Source organism: Filicampus tigris, chromosome 17, assembly GCF_054856515.1.
Source record: "Filicampus tigris isolate MCC_2025a chromosome 17, RoL_Ftig_1.0, whole genome shotgun sequence".
In the NCBI taxonomy this organism is placed as follows: Eukaryota; Metazoa; Chordata; class Actinopteri; order Syngnathiformes; family Syngnathidae; genus Filicampus; species Filicampus tigris.
This window is the reverse complement of record NC_141233.1, coordinates 2,044,110-2,058,142: the sequence shown is the minus strand read 5'-3', so window position 1 is coordinate 2,058,142 and position 14,033 is coordinate 2,044,110. Positions and strand designations below refer to the sequence as shown.

Below are 14,033 nucleotides of genomic sequence, written 5' to 3'. Positions count from 1 at the left end.
CTGAATTTTGTATTTTCGACAATTGCACTTCTCCGCTCAATGTGTGCACCTTGACATCTTGGTGTTTTCAGATTCCAATAAAAGCCTTGTCAGTAGTTGTTGTTCTTGCGGTTGTAAAGAACAAGGACGAAGATGCATTGAAGAGAGTGCTGATTTTTTTTTTTTTAAGGGGACATCAACATCATAACAGATTTTTATCTTGTGAGAGACCCACACATGGCATAGAAAAAATTGCCGTGTTTGTGCTTATCACTCTTTGGGCTCTGCTTTCGTTGACGCAGCAGCTGTGCTGGAGCGTAATAATTGGTGCATCGTCATTTTTCTGCGCAAGCCTCATTTGGGTCATCTCTGTCATGCTGACTGTTCTGCTAGACTGAGGGTGCGGTGCGTCTTTCGACATCCGCCCGGCACATCTCACATTTCTTTCGATGGCAGAGATTCATCTTAATTTTACGCATGCTGGAACAACATCTAGTGTTGGTTTTGGCCCGATGTGATTTTGCTGATTTGCGGTGGATGTCATTGCCTTTCATTCATAAATATGACAATTCCATGCGTTGAAATCTCAGAATCTGCGAATAAATCAATTCAGTGGGTGCATTATTATTATTATTATTATTATTATTATTATTATTATTATTATTAGGGATAGACCGTTTATCGGCGCCGATATTCTGCATTTTGACGAATATCGGCATCTGCCTTTTAAAAAAAAATCTGATTACTGATTAATCAATTTAAAGCTGCGTTGAAATCAAAACAAAAATATGTGAAAGTTGAACATTGTCATATTTAAATTTTGGAGGACTTCATTTACTGTCGAAAACTATATGGAGCTATTGTTTCAGTTTTCATTTAACTGTTATTTTTTAATTTTTGATGCCAATATTTTCCTTTTTACTGAAAATGAGTATCGGCTCCAAATATCGGTTATTGGCCTCCTTGACTACTAATAATCGGTATCGGCCCTTTTTAAATTATCCCACTGGATGCGGAACAGAAGGGCTTGCAGTTCCTTTTAAACATTCTTTGTTTTTATAAGCCTCGACCTCCAGCTGGAGACGAACAAATCCGTTTTTTTTCTTCCATGTCAAGCACTATCAGGTTCATCAGGTCATCGGCTCTTGTGTGCAGCACTTAAAAGGGGAGTCGCTTTTATTGAGGATGAATCGTTGTGTTCATGCCCACAACGTCGCAGAACATCGTTTTTAACGGAGCTGCGCATTTTACTAAAAATTCACGGTCTGTCTATCACTTTCCGCCTACACCCGGGGTACCCTTCAGTTTATCCGCCATTTTGTCTGGCCGGACCAAATAGTAATCGCATATAGGCCGGTCTGACTATCATTTTAAACAGGCTTCTGTTAGCGTTTCCGACTACCAACTTGGACTAACTACCACCAAAGGTTAGTGGTTAGGCTAACTGTTAGCTTGTATAGTGTGGTAAACTCTTCTCCTTCAATAATTTTACTTTGATGAATGACATGTAAATCACCGTGAGCTTTTTCAGGTTGCTTCCTAATGTAACAATAGCCAAATTTGGCCACATGGACTTTGTGTCTTGGCTCAATTCTGTGTTTACCACACACGTTGGAACATGTTTTCGCGGCTGACCTCTTTTCTGAGGCTGAGCTGTGATTGATCGTTACCTGAGCCCTGATTAGTTCTGATGTCATTTACTGTCAACCGGAGGGCTGCCATGATTAGTCGACTAATCACGACGACGTCAACGATCAAAATCGTCTGCAATTAATTTTAATCATCGACGCGATATTCAATACAATGCAAACCTGCTTTTCATGGCAGCATGATGGGGATCCCCGATCATTTAAAAAAAGGAAGCAAGTTGTGGTTTATGCCTGATTTCATTTCTGACATAGGCACAGTTGTGTCTAGAAGCTAGCTGCAGTTAGCATACGGTGTGTTTGATGTAACGCTCCTATTTGGTACGCTAACACTTCGTAGCATCTTCTATGGATTAAGCAGCTATTATTCAGTAAACCCGCGTTGATTAACAACCAAAACTCTGTGTGTTTATGCCTGTGGTGGACATCGAAGCAGGAAGCGCACTCTTTTGCTCTCTCTCTCTCTTTCTCTCACTCGCGAACGGAGTGATGCGTTCATGAACTGGGAAATATCAGCACTCAATACAAAAACGACATATGTGCCACTCATCGGCATCACATAACAATAAAATCCATAATTACGTTTGTTGTAATATACTATGTTATAGTGGGAAAAAAAAAGGTCTTCCTTTTTTTGTTACAGGTGCATACCACATTTTGATTGTGTAGATCAATTTACTACTTTTAAATTATGCATACTAGTGAAAAGAATAACAAAACCTTTTTGATAAAGTTTAAATTAACACAAAATTAAAAACCAATACAACACATTTGCCCAATTTACTCCTCCGATTTCACTACCTTCCGTTAAAAAAAAAAAAAAAAGTCTTGGTGCCCAAGAAGAATGAAATATGTATACAAGTATTTCTTTTTGTATTCATAGATAATTTCACTGTATTAGTGCAACTCTGCATAGTGTATAGTTTTGGTTCAATTTTAAAATGCACTAAAGAATTACAGCTAAAAATTTGAAGGCCAGAGTATCGCCATCAATTTAAGTCGCTCCTTTATATATAAACATGTCAGGAATGATGGCTTAAGTTGCAAAGTTTAATACAAGTTGAATGTACTATCATCTTGTCTTCATGATTAGTTTGTACATAAAGAATTTAAGATGTAAGCAAATGATGCTTATTATAAGAGCAGCAGGTTGCTGCTGCGATTTGCCGCGATTTATATATTATCCGATTAGTCGACTAATCGCGACTACTGTTAGTGATTAGTCGACTAGCAAAATAATCGTTTGTGGCAGCCCTAGCCGACAGAAGTGACAAAATGGCCGCCCCCTGAGATGGCTAAAAAGGTTAACTCATATTCCACAAGTGCAATATTAATCAGATTACAGTGTTTCAACTAGTGGGCCTGCTGGGAAGATACTCTTGAAAAAAATTAGTTTGAGTTGATTTACCCTTTAAAATAGTCCCCCCCCCCCCCCAAATCACTATTTAATAGGGATGGGACGAGATCTCGCGGGATTAGAACGCCACGAGATTTCTTGTCCCTGCACAGCACGAGATCTATTTTCTTTTGACGGTGTTTTGGAGTCTGGGTGAATATAGCAGATGTCCTAAAAGGAGCTGTCACCGAATGGGAACTTCCGAGGCCAAATCACGGAGTCGCTGTTGTGACCGACAACGCTCGCAACATGGGTGTGGCGATACGTGAGGCTGGCTGTGAGCCACACATTAAGTGCTTATCGTGCAGGCAATGAACGCAACGCTAGTGCAGCTGGTTCAAAGTTGGCCCCGTATCATGTTTGTTTAGACGTGTCAAGCATATAGTTTCTTTTTTTCACCTATGCTCAACAGCAGCAGCACTTTTGACGTCTAAATAAAGACAGCTCGAGCTGCCCGCGCACAAACTATGGACGTAATCACGCGCTAGAACAACTCTTTGGACATGATGGCTCGCGATCTACAGCAGCGGGGTGCCGTATCTGCAGCTCTGAGGAGCCCAGAACTACGACGAGTAGCAGAAATCTTGACACAGACGCAGTGACATTCCTCTTCTTGAAGATCGACTGTGAAAAAAGTTGAACTCTACAATACAATACAATTTTATTTATATAGCGCATTTCATAACAGCTAGAGCTGTAACAAAGCACTTTAAAAACAATACAATAAACAAAAACAAAAAGCAATAAGAGGCAGTGATACATCTATTAATAAATATATCAATAAATATTAACAAATATATAAAATATAAATAAATAAAGCCAATAAATTAACATAAAACACTATATACAATTGAGTTACTGCCCCACGAGCAGTTTTCAGTAAGAGGAAAGATCTCAGCTTGAGCTGTTATTCAGCAATATTTGAGAGCATGAAACGAAAGTGACTCCCGTTTGCATTTGCACTTTAGAGCTAGATGATTAACTTTCTTGCAGTCTGTTCGATAAAAAACATTTTGAAAACTGAAAAAATTACATTGGTATTTTTCATATTCAAAACGTAGCAAAAAATCTCATCTCGTTCTCGCGGACTCAATCTCCTGAGACATCTCGTCTCATGTGATTTTTGTCTTGTACCATCCCTACTATTTAAGAACTGCATTTTATGTTTATTCAAGTTATCTTTGTCTGATCTTTACATTTGTGATGATCTTAAACATTAAAGTGAGGAAACTGCAAAAAAAAAAAAAAAAAAGTGAGACGTTTTTAGAAGGGGGCAAACACTTCTCATGTCACTGTATTTTATACAGAATAAAAAACATGCGCTTTCTCAGTATGAGTGTGTTAGCTGGATCCCTGCGCTTGATTCGACTGGCCGATGATACATTTGCATATTTAAAGTATGCTATATTTTTTAAGTGTCAGGAAAGCTCCATGCTCTGTGATTTACAGCCAGCCTCACACTTAAGTGAATCACATGTTCCTCTATGGTGAATTTGTACAAATTCCCAAGGTACGCACGGTGGATATGACAGAGGTGTGGACGATAGAATCAGTGTAGATCAGGGGTGTCCAAACTTTTTGCAAAGAGGACCAGATTTGGTGAGTTGAAATTTTTTTTGGGGGGGGGGGACCATTTAGCCTGACATTCTTTTTACATGGAACACCAGTAAATCCAAGCACTTTCGTTTTTGACTTCATTTAAATTTCAAGATTCTTAAACATGTCTTTTGGTCCATTTGAAACATGACATAACACTGGCAAATAATTTTTCACTGAACTTTTAGATTTAAAACAGGGAAATGAGTAAACGTATTCACCAGGTCAAATTACATTTCAAACATCAATAACAACTGGCAATTAAATGTTCTTAACATTGTAATTCTATGACAGGTAAATATGTGAAAAAATATATATACTGTATATCATATTCACCAGTACAGGCCAGGGTCAATTTCAAACATGGCATATTGAAAATAAGTGTTCACTGAACTTTTAGATTTAAAAACATGGAAATAGGTAACAGAGGCAGACAGTTGTTTTCAGTGAAAAATAGTCCAATTTCTACCTTTCCTTAAATTGTCGGCCCTCGCTGTCAACTTATCCTTTATTATTCATACGCCACTTTAGTAACTGTCCAGGCGGCACGGTGGTTGACTGGTTAGCACGTCCGCCTCACAGTTCAGAGGTCGTGGATTCGATCCCGGCTCCGGCCTCCCCGTGCCTGCGTGGGTTTCCTCCGGGTACTCCGGTTTCCTCCCACATTCCAAAAACATGCATGGTAAGTTGATTGGAGTGTCTAAATTGCCCCTAGATTGTGAGTGCGGATGTTTGTTTGTGTGTGCCCTGCGATTGGTTGGTAACCAATTTAGGGTGTCCCCCGCCTACTGCCTGAAGACAGCTGGGATAGCCTCCAGCACGCCCGCAACCCTTGTGAGGATAGGCGGTAGGGATAATGAATGAATGAGTAACTGTCCAGAAAGGGTCACACAGCGTTATGGAGTTGTACAAAGTGCTGCTGCCCTCTTGTGTGTAAATGCGAAATTTCAGTTAGAGTATAATTTATACGCTTGTCTACGGGGCTACGGGCCAGACGTTATTAATTTTATGACAGAGGGTGCGGGCTGGGTAAAATTTGACCGTGGGAAGCATTTGGCCCCCGGGCCGGACTTTGGACATGCCTGGTGTAGATAAAAGGTCGCGCAAGCACGGTGTGTAAAATAAGGCTCACATGCGACTGGGAGAATATGGTGCTAAGCGTGCAGCTAGCAAGTTTTTTTTTTTTGTTTGTTTGTTTTTAATTTGACTTGGCATATTCCAATCCATCTGGCAATGTTTTTTTGAATTGCCATTAAATGATTGAGAATTACCTGAGGCAATAATAGAACCCAGTACCATCTGTTGATTAATGCGAGAAAGCAGAAGTCCATTAATGGCCTTGGCATCAACAGAGTTGTTAAAGGTCTCAGGTCAATCCCCATTTGTTTCACCACACTGCGATCGATTAGGTTCTCGTCAGCTCTGTAATCTACAAGAGCAGAGAGGGGTACTGACAGGGTTTTCCAACAGAGGGTTACAGAAAGTTGAAAGCAGACAGTGGAGAAACTAGATGTTGGCTCAGCAATATCGCTTTCATTACCAGCGATCCTGCCTTTTTACTGTCTGTTTGGGGCAACTATCAATGTAATGGCCGCTTTCTCCACAATAAAACACAGGTTGGAGTTGTGCCTGTGCGTCCGTTCTGCGACTGAGAGATGAACACATTTTAGCTGCATTTGTTTGTGGCTGGCACTGATAGGCAGAGTTGTGGCAGTCTATGACTAAAAAAGAGAATTTGAACGGACGTATTATGGAGAAAATGGAGGGATAGGCCTAGTCCTAGTTCTTTTTTTTTTTTTGAACAATGATACTCTGCCTGATGCTCATGGAGATGGCAATGAAGTTTAATAGCAAGATTAATTAATTGATCTGAACTTGCTGATTGGTCTCTGGAAGTCAACTCAACTTTGATGGACTCATTTAAAGCCCAGGGAAAAAACACCTTGGAGCACTTTGTCACCAATTTGACTCTTGGCTGCTTGTGTTGTTAAAGATGGAAGTCAACCCAACCATATTTTTTTCCAGAATATGTTCTATGCAGGCCCACTAGTCTAAACACGGCATTCTGGTTAATATTGCGTTTGTGCAATATCAGAAATCCACCCGTTTTTAGCTATCTCAGGGGACGGCCATTTTGTCACTTCTGTCGACTGAAGATGACATTGAAATTGCTCAGGGCTCAGATAATGACCAACCACAGCTTACCTGTTTTCTGAAGCTGAGCCATGATTGGTCGTTGTCTGAGCCCTGAGAAACTTCAAGTGACAAAATGGCTGTCCCCTGAGCTAGTTGAAAACAATTGGATTTCTCATATTCCACAAACGCAAAATGAACCAGAATGCTGTTTTCAGACTAGTGGGCCTGCATAGAACATATTCTGAAAAAAAAAATGTTTGGGTTGACTTCCACTTTAAAGTTAAGTGATAATTCTGTCACACCGTGAGTGCCTTGATGAAGCGACATGAGACACTTAGCTGACACACTCCCATGGAGCGCGTGATCAAAAATCTGTTTCATCTCCACTACGAACGAAATATATGAGCGCAAAACTGGTACTGTCTCTTTCCCTCTGCCGTGGCCTAAAACTGCTCAGAACCCTGGAGGCAGCCAATAAGACAAGACTTTTTTTTGCCTGGTCCATCAAATCTAAGTAAGGCTGTTGATTGAAAAGTTGCGAGCACTGTATGAAAAACACACGGCAGGCCTCCTGGCCACCATGATAAAGGACTGGCGCTGATACAAATGGTTCCTTAATAGATAGGGAGGTTATGGTATGGGGGTAGAAGTGGGTGCTGATCTAGATACGGAATGTCCAATAGTTTGCAGAGAGACGAGTTGATTTGGGATAGCAGTGAGAGCTTGAGAAAAATCACATACTAGTGACATCATCCTCAGTGTCTGTTTAAAAAAATACTCCTTGTCCGTCAAGGGTCTGCTGAATGGAGTCCGCATCTGGTGGGTCCATGTTGGCCAGATCACAATGATAAGGCTCTGACGGTGAGGAAAAAATACAGGTGCAGAGACGAGAGACGAATGGCATATTGTGATGCGGACCAATTTATAGATACAGAACATAGTAGATGATGGTAACAGAACACAGTTGGCAATGGTAGTGGTGGAAATGGTTCCTGGTCAGGGACATATTCCGGGTGCTGAATTGAAACAGGCAGGAAGCAGAATTTAAAGCACACGTTTAGGGTACGTGTACACAGGAGGCTGGCTGGGGACAACAATTATAGACAGCAGGATACATGTTAAGATTTGAAAATAGGAATACAGTATTCTGAATTACTGGATGCAACAAACCGTTTAGAGTGTTCACGATTTGATAGTGGAGCCCAAGACCGGCCTAAGACAGGCAGCTGCTAATTAGTTGGACAAGGTGCAGCTGCTGACTGGCTCCAACACGCCTGTGTCCAAACCTGCAATTTCACGCACGCACACAGATGAAGGGGACTGAGCTCAGGATGCAGAGACAGCAGACCAAACACCCGTTAACTGTATTCCTGACAGCATGACAAAACATTAGCAAGCAACAATGTTTTGTTTATAGCAGTTTAAGAGCGATGATAGTTTGTAAACAGTCATAACTTCTTAATAAATGTATTTATCCAAGTACATTTTAGGCCATTTTTAATTTCAATGAGCGCATATATCAAAGGTTAATCATTTTTTAGGCAAGGTTTGGTGCAAGGCTTAACAATTTATCATTTTTGAATGGAAATTGTGAATTGGAAATCTCAAACTCAGCAATTGGAGGCGGCATAATACTTGTGGACAGATCATGCTAGCTTTTTTTCATCAATTTAGCTTTGCTAAGGGACTATATTTTTTTTATTTTGATTTCATTACATAATAAAAACATGTTTACAGGAAAATGCAAAATATGATACTTTTCTGATCCTTTTAACAGGAAATATTTACCTTTCATAACCCATTCAGCAATTCTTCCATTATTATTTTTTACACATTTACATATGAATGACAGCAAACAGTAGGTCTTGCTATGTTGAACCATTTGAAAAACCTTGGAAAAAACTGTCTCCTTCACACAACCACTTCAGTGTACTACTATGCTGCTGCTGCTGCTGCTACTACTACTACTACTACTACTACTACTACTACTACTACTACTACTACTACTATGCACTACTAGAGCAATAGCTTTTAATGTTTTTATGGTATGATGTCATTTTCTGTCATGTTTGTAAATGTTACTGGCACATGGTGAATATTGCACTGAAGCTTCATTTGAAGATAATCGTTAATTGAATCAGAATTGCAGTATTTGTCAGAAAAATCTTTTCCTAAAATTGTTCAGCCCTAATTTTGTGTAAAAGTTCTCATTTCTGACCTTGGCTTCTTACGTAGTATCCTCTGCACTCCTCAGGGAAAAGAAACAACAGTAGCAGTCTGCACCTTTTTGTCTCTCCACATATTTGGTAGACTTTTGTTTGAGACACCTCCATCTCCAAGCATGTCAAATCAAAACAGTTGCGAGAGGAACCATGGACTTTTCTAACGTTGCAGTTGAAATTTATTTTTTATACACAGTATGAGTAGCATCGTGACAAGATTTCCCAAAAATGACTGTTTGTCAAAATGCCAAATTTGATTGGAAAGGCCACTTCAACCGCAGAGTACAACGCAGCAAAAAAAAAATTGAAAGTCAGATGATGCATTATTAGGAAATTGATTTATTGTTTTGAATGGTTTTTTTTGTCTGACAAAAAAGCCTTTTGGGGAAACGTTTAATTTTTGATATTGCCTATAGAAACTCTGGACAAATAATAATAATAAATTAGAGTAAAACAGTGTAACTGCATTATTTCTCAAACCTCAACGTATCCTGAGGAACCCCTTCTGGGACTAGCTGACATGTTTCAGTTAAAAATATCCAGCAATAAGCTCGTGCAGTCTGAAATAATGAGTGGTTCTCCAAATTGATGTGTCAAAATTACGGTGACATTTCAAACACTGTACTCAAGCTAAATACGTGACTTAAAAAGTGCAAATGGAACAAATAGGCAGGACCAAGCAGCCTTATTCATATAGCACAATTCATATCCAATGTGGTTATGAATAACCAAATTATTTGCGAGAAGAGCAGTGAGTAGAATAGATCATGCACTTTAGGAATTAGGTTCTTTCACCCTGAATTAATTTATTATCTGTGATTTTTATACGCGTTTGAAATGCTTATTCCGTGTTTTTTTTTCTTTTTTAATATAAAATAACACAAAGGTGGCAGCCACTTGTCACATCGCTATATAACCAACATCATTGGCGTGGTGCTGTTGTCATGATGAAGGATGTCATCATTGTCTTCATTTTGTGCTGTCCAGTCAATGTAGACATGTGCATATTTCTAAAAGGAAAATGTCCTGGCTTCGACAGCTTCTGACATTTTGTTGTCATTCATAAAAATACATTGCTGTCATTTACCATTTATACACACAGCATAAAGTTTTATTAGCTGTTTGTAGGGTAGAGTAACTCCATGGAATTCTTAACATACATCTGGAAAAGTTTAATTGTCAAAAACGATTGAATTAAAAGTAGATAGATGACGGCTAAGCACCCACGCACACCTCCCACTTGCTGTGTAACTTCATAAAGGTTCATCTCCAAAGGGTGATGACAGCATGGGCTAAAAAGAGTTATAAACAGCTGCCAAGGCAGCACATGGGTAAATACAGCAGCCTGGAGGTGGAACAATGTCATGTGTGCAATGTGACAAGAACACAAACTTCCCCTCCCATAAAGCGCTTCAACTCTGGTGAAAGTCTCAATACTTCTGTGGGAAGCATGTACTTGTCTCCCCCAACCCTACTATGGTGCAAATGGAAGTTGGAAATCTGATAGTGTTGGCTTCCATTTTGATTGTTTATGTAGCTTTAAAGGGAAATATTTAGGGGGGAGAGGCTGCAGGGTTAAGCCACCTCTGAAGGTAAGATCAATGCTCAAGTGCTCCACGGTGACACTTCAAAATCACATTTTCTGTTTGAATTGATATTAAAAGAGATGGAAGACCACAAAGACGGCATACATTTTCACACATCGTTTCTGTAATTATTACAAACCCCATTTCCAATTAAGGTTGTGTAAAATGTTAAAAAAAAAATAGAATGCAATAATTTTCTAATAAAAATACGCGAGGCATATTTTTTTTTGCCTTGGGTACCCACTTACTTTCAGTACATGTAGACTGCCAAGAAGAAGTCAACCTAACCACAGCAACAATTGTTGATGGAATGCGGGACAGTAACACACGGCTAATGCGGTAAGAAGTCCAATTTCAAAATAAACCGTTTCCTACCAAATAATATATAGACACCAATGCTTAGGTACGCTTTTATTTAGGAATTGTTGTTGGCAGCGTGTGGCGGCGTAACGGCTGACTTGACTTGCCTACCAAACGCTGCCAGGGTTGTTTGCCCGCACAAACTCTTGCTACCGAATTCAACAACACTAAAATGCCCTTAAATAACTTTCAATCGCCTATTAAGGGCGCTAAAACGACTTAATTACGCTGATAGTTTATTTTTATGGTGGCTTTTACCAGTGTTTAGCGACGGCTCCAGCGCTAGCAAGCGTTAGCTAGCGCTAGCAAGCGCTGGCGAGAACCATCGGATTACCTTTCAAAGGCAGTAGCCGTTAATTTCGCCGCACACTTGGATGCTGACAGCCAGACTCAGTTGACGTCCCAATTTACTTTTTAAACAAACCTTCAGGCTTACTCATGCGCTGTTTAGGCGGGCAAAGTCGCTACTCTGGTTTTGACGTCACTATCTCATAGACCAACATGTATGGGAACAGAGTTATCTAAATTCTCACTAATAAAATAGTGTACTGTGATGAACAGTTTGAATCAAACTATGAAATGTTGATTATCTAAACATTTAAAATGGCTTCTTCGCTAAAATCAGCTGGGATAGCCTCCAGCTCATTCATGACTCACATGAAAATAATGGATGAATGGATAGTAGTTTGTCCTTGGCAGAGGTGTGTGCACTTCAGTGTTCTTGTGTTTTATTTTTCGGGCTGGGACTTCAGTGCTTTATTTCCCATTTCCCATCAATTACAGAAAACAAATTAGATATGATTCTAATTTTCTTTATGCACTCATCACTGAAGCTTTCTCATTGCCTTAACTGATGCACAAGATACATTGGGTGACGTCAGGGCCTCTGATCTTGATGCATGAAGCGGTATCTCATTGTTTGTCCTATTGCATGGGGAAAGAAAGTAAAACAGAAGCACAAATGAGTAGGAATGTGTGCAAATTGTGCAAAGTTCAAAAGTTAGTGTAATATTTAGCATTAGCATTCATAGTCCACAGGTGGCAGAATGTCGTCTTGACTTGTTTTGAAAGGTTCGCAATGATTTGAAAGTGCGCAAATGACATCTACAGGACTTGTGCAGTTGCAATGACTAACTTGAGCAGTGTGAGCAGTTTGTCCTTGTCGTATGAGCCCTTCCTTCATTGGCTTTGGTTTTCTGTTGCAGGCAAATAATTCATACAGTGTGAGCTGGAATTTAAAATGACACTTCTACGAAACACATTTTCCCAAAACACACTGAATCCATTAAGATTTAATCTTAAAAAAAAAAAAACAATTAGGCACGGTGGTCGACTGGTTAGCACGTCCGCCTCACAGTTCAGAGGTTGTGGGTTCGATTCCGGCCCCGGCCTCCCTGTGTGGAGTTTGCATGTTCTCCCCGTGCCTGCGTGGGTTTTCTCCGGGTACTCTGATTTCCTCCGGGTACTCTGGTTTCCTCCATTCTTACATTTCAAAAACATGCATGGTAAGTTGATTGGACTCTCTAAATTGCCCCTAAGTGTGATTGTGTGCGCGGATGTTTGTCTCTGTGTGCCCTACGATTGGCTGGCAACCAATTCAGGGTGCCCTGCTGCCCGAAGACAGCTGGGATAGGCTCCAGCACGCCCCCCGCGACCCTTGTGAGGATAAGCGGTATCGATAATGGATGGATGGAAAAAACAATTACTCGGCCTGCAACTTTACAACCATACATTTTTATCCTGGTACACAATTAATTCATTTATTGGCTTAGTCATGTTTTGCTCTTTTGTTTTTTTTCCCCCCTTTGGGATTTGCGCTCTCTCTTTAAAACCTTACTATCATCAACTTCTACAGAAACAATAGAAATACATGTTTTTTTATTTCCAGATATGGAATTAAACATTTTTTACTCTTGTAAAATGTCCCCTTTCTCCAGACATGTATGTAAACAAGATTTTTAAAGAATGAACAACTTCATTGTTCAACAATTTAACATCATAAATCAAGTTAGTAGAGGCACCGATCACATGGAATATCTGTATATTTTTTTCATTTATTTATGGTTACTGCTATTATGCAATATTATCTGGAAAAAAAAGGCCATATTATTGCCGTAATTTTGACAAAAATCGACATATATTTTCAAAAGCATGAAAAAATACAAAACCGTTGCTGGCACAAGACAACAATTACTTAGTCACAAAGACAACTGAAAAACTTAAATTTACCAGCTTTTAGTAACACAGATTTTAACAGATCAAAATCATCAGCAGTCTCAACAGACTTAACTATGCAAAAAGTCAAATAAACATTGCATGGTTCAGAATATAATAAAAATAGAAAAAATAGTCACATGCAGGCTTCACTCGAATAAACTATTCAATGAGTTCCTAAATTGAAACAACTCAGGAACTTGGTTTATTGTTTTGTGCATAGACAAACTATCTTGTGCATTTGTCAATGAGAAAAAAGTCACTGTTAATCTTTTGGTGAATTATAAAATTATATAGTGGGTGTGTTTGTTTGCATTGTAGGTCCCAGAAGTGACCTACAATGTGTCTCCCTGTGGCAATAATGCCACTTACAGTATACTGCGCTGTGACAGCAACACATCATGCATAACAAGCTCCAGCGTGCGTGCCATACAGCCCAAACTCGGTCGGCCATTTAACGGTCATAGCTTTCACCATGTTCCGCGCATTATCTCTCAATACCACGTGTATTTTGTCTTTTGGAATATGCCTCGTTTCGATCATTGTCATTAAAAGCAGTACGCGAGCGAAAAACTCCCATAGACTCAACATCGCCACAGGACTGACATCTGAGCTCCATTTAACTCTTGTAAAACTTAAAAAGGATAATAGGCCTTCTTTTAAGAAACTTTCGATGCGACAATGCACTCTCTGGTGGAGCTCAGGCAGAGCTACGTCTGTGAAGTATTTGCGTCCCGGTAGCACGTAGCTAGCGAGGCTTGAAGTGGGTGAGCAGAGGGCGGAATCCGGTGTCTTCCACCACCGAGAATGGTTGGTCATCAAGTCCGATAAATGTCATTATTTTCCTGGTTATTTGCGTTGCCTTTTGCCTGTCGCGGTGATATGGGTTTGAGTTGGT

At 39.8% G+C, this 14,033-nt stretch overlaps 1 protein-coding gene and 1 long non-coding RNA gene across 4 annotated transcripts in view; one reads left to right on the top strand and one right to left on the bottom strand.

Annotated features, from left to right (window-relative positions):
• LOC147132826 (homeobox protein PKNOX2-like) overlaps positions 1-14,033 on the top strand; it is a 135,481-nt gene that overhangs the window by 16,537 nt on the left and 104,911 nt on the right. Inside the window, exon 1 of one of the 3 annotated variants that reach the window (XM_086012616.1) lies at positions 10,805-10,900. The exons of the other annotated variants lie outside the window; for them this stretch is intronic. The gene's annotated coding sequence lies outside the window, so the exon portion shown is untranslated. Of the gene's footprint in view, positions 1-10,804; positions 10,901-14,033 lie in introns of those variants that run through there. 3 annotated transcript variants of the gene reach the window in all.
• LOC147132827 (uncharacterized) lies at positions 7,019-12,404 on the bottom strand. The gene is made up of 5 exons (XR_015081867.1): positions 12,277-12,404; positions 12,057-12,117; positions 10,810-11,845; positions 7,924-8,039; positions 7,019-7,837 (listed from the first exon to the last, which is right to left on the bottom strand). It is a non-coding gene; the product is annotated as an uncharacterized LOC147132827 (long non-coding RNA).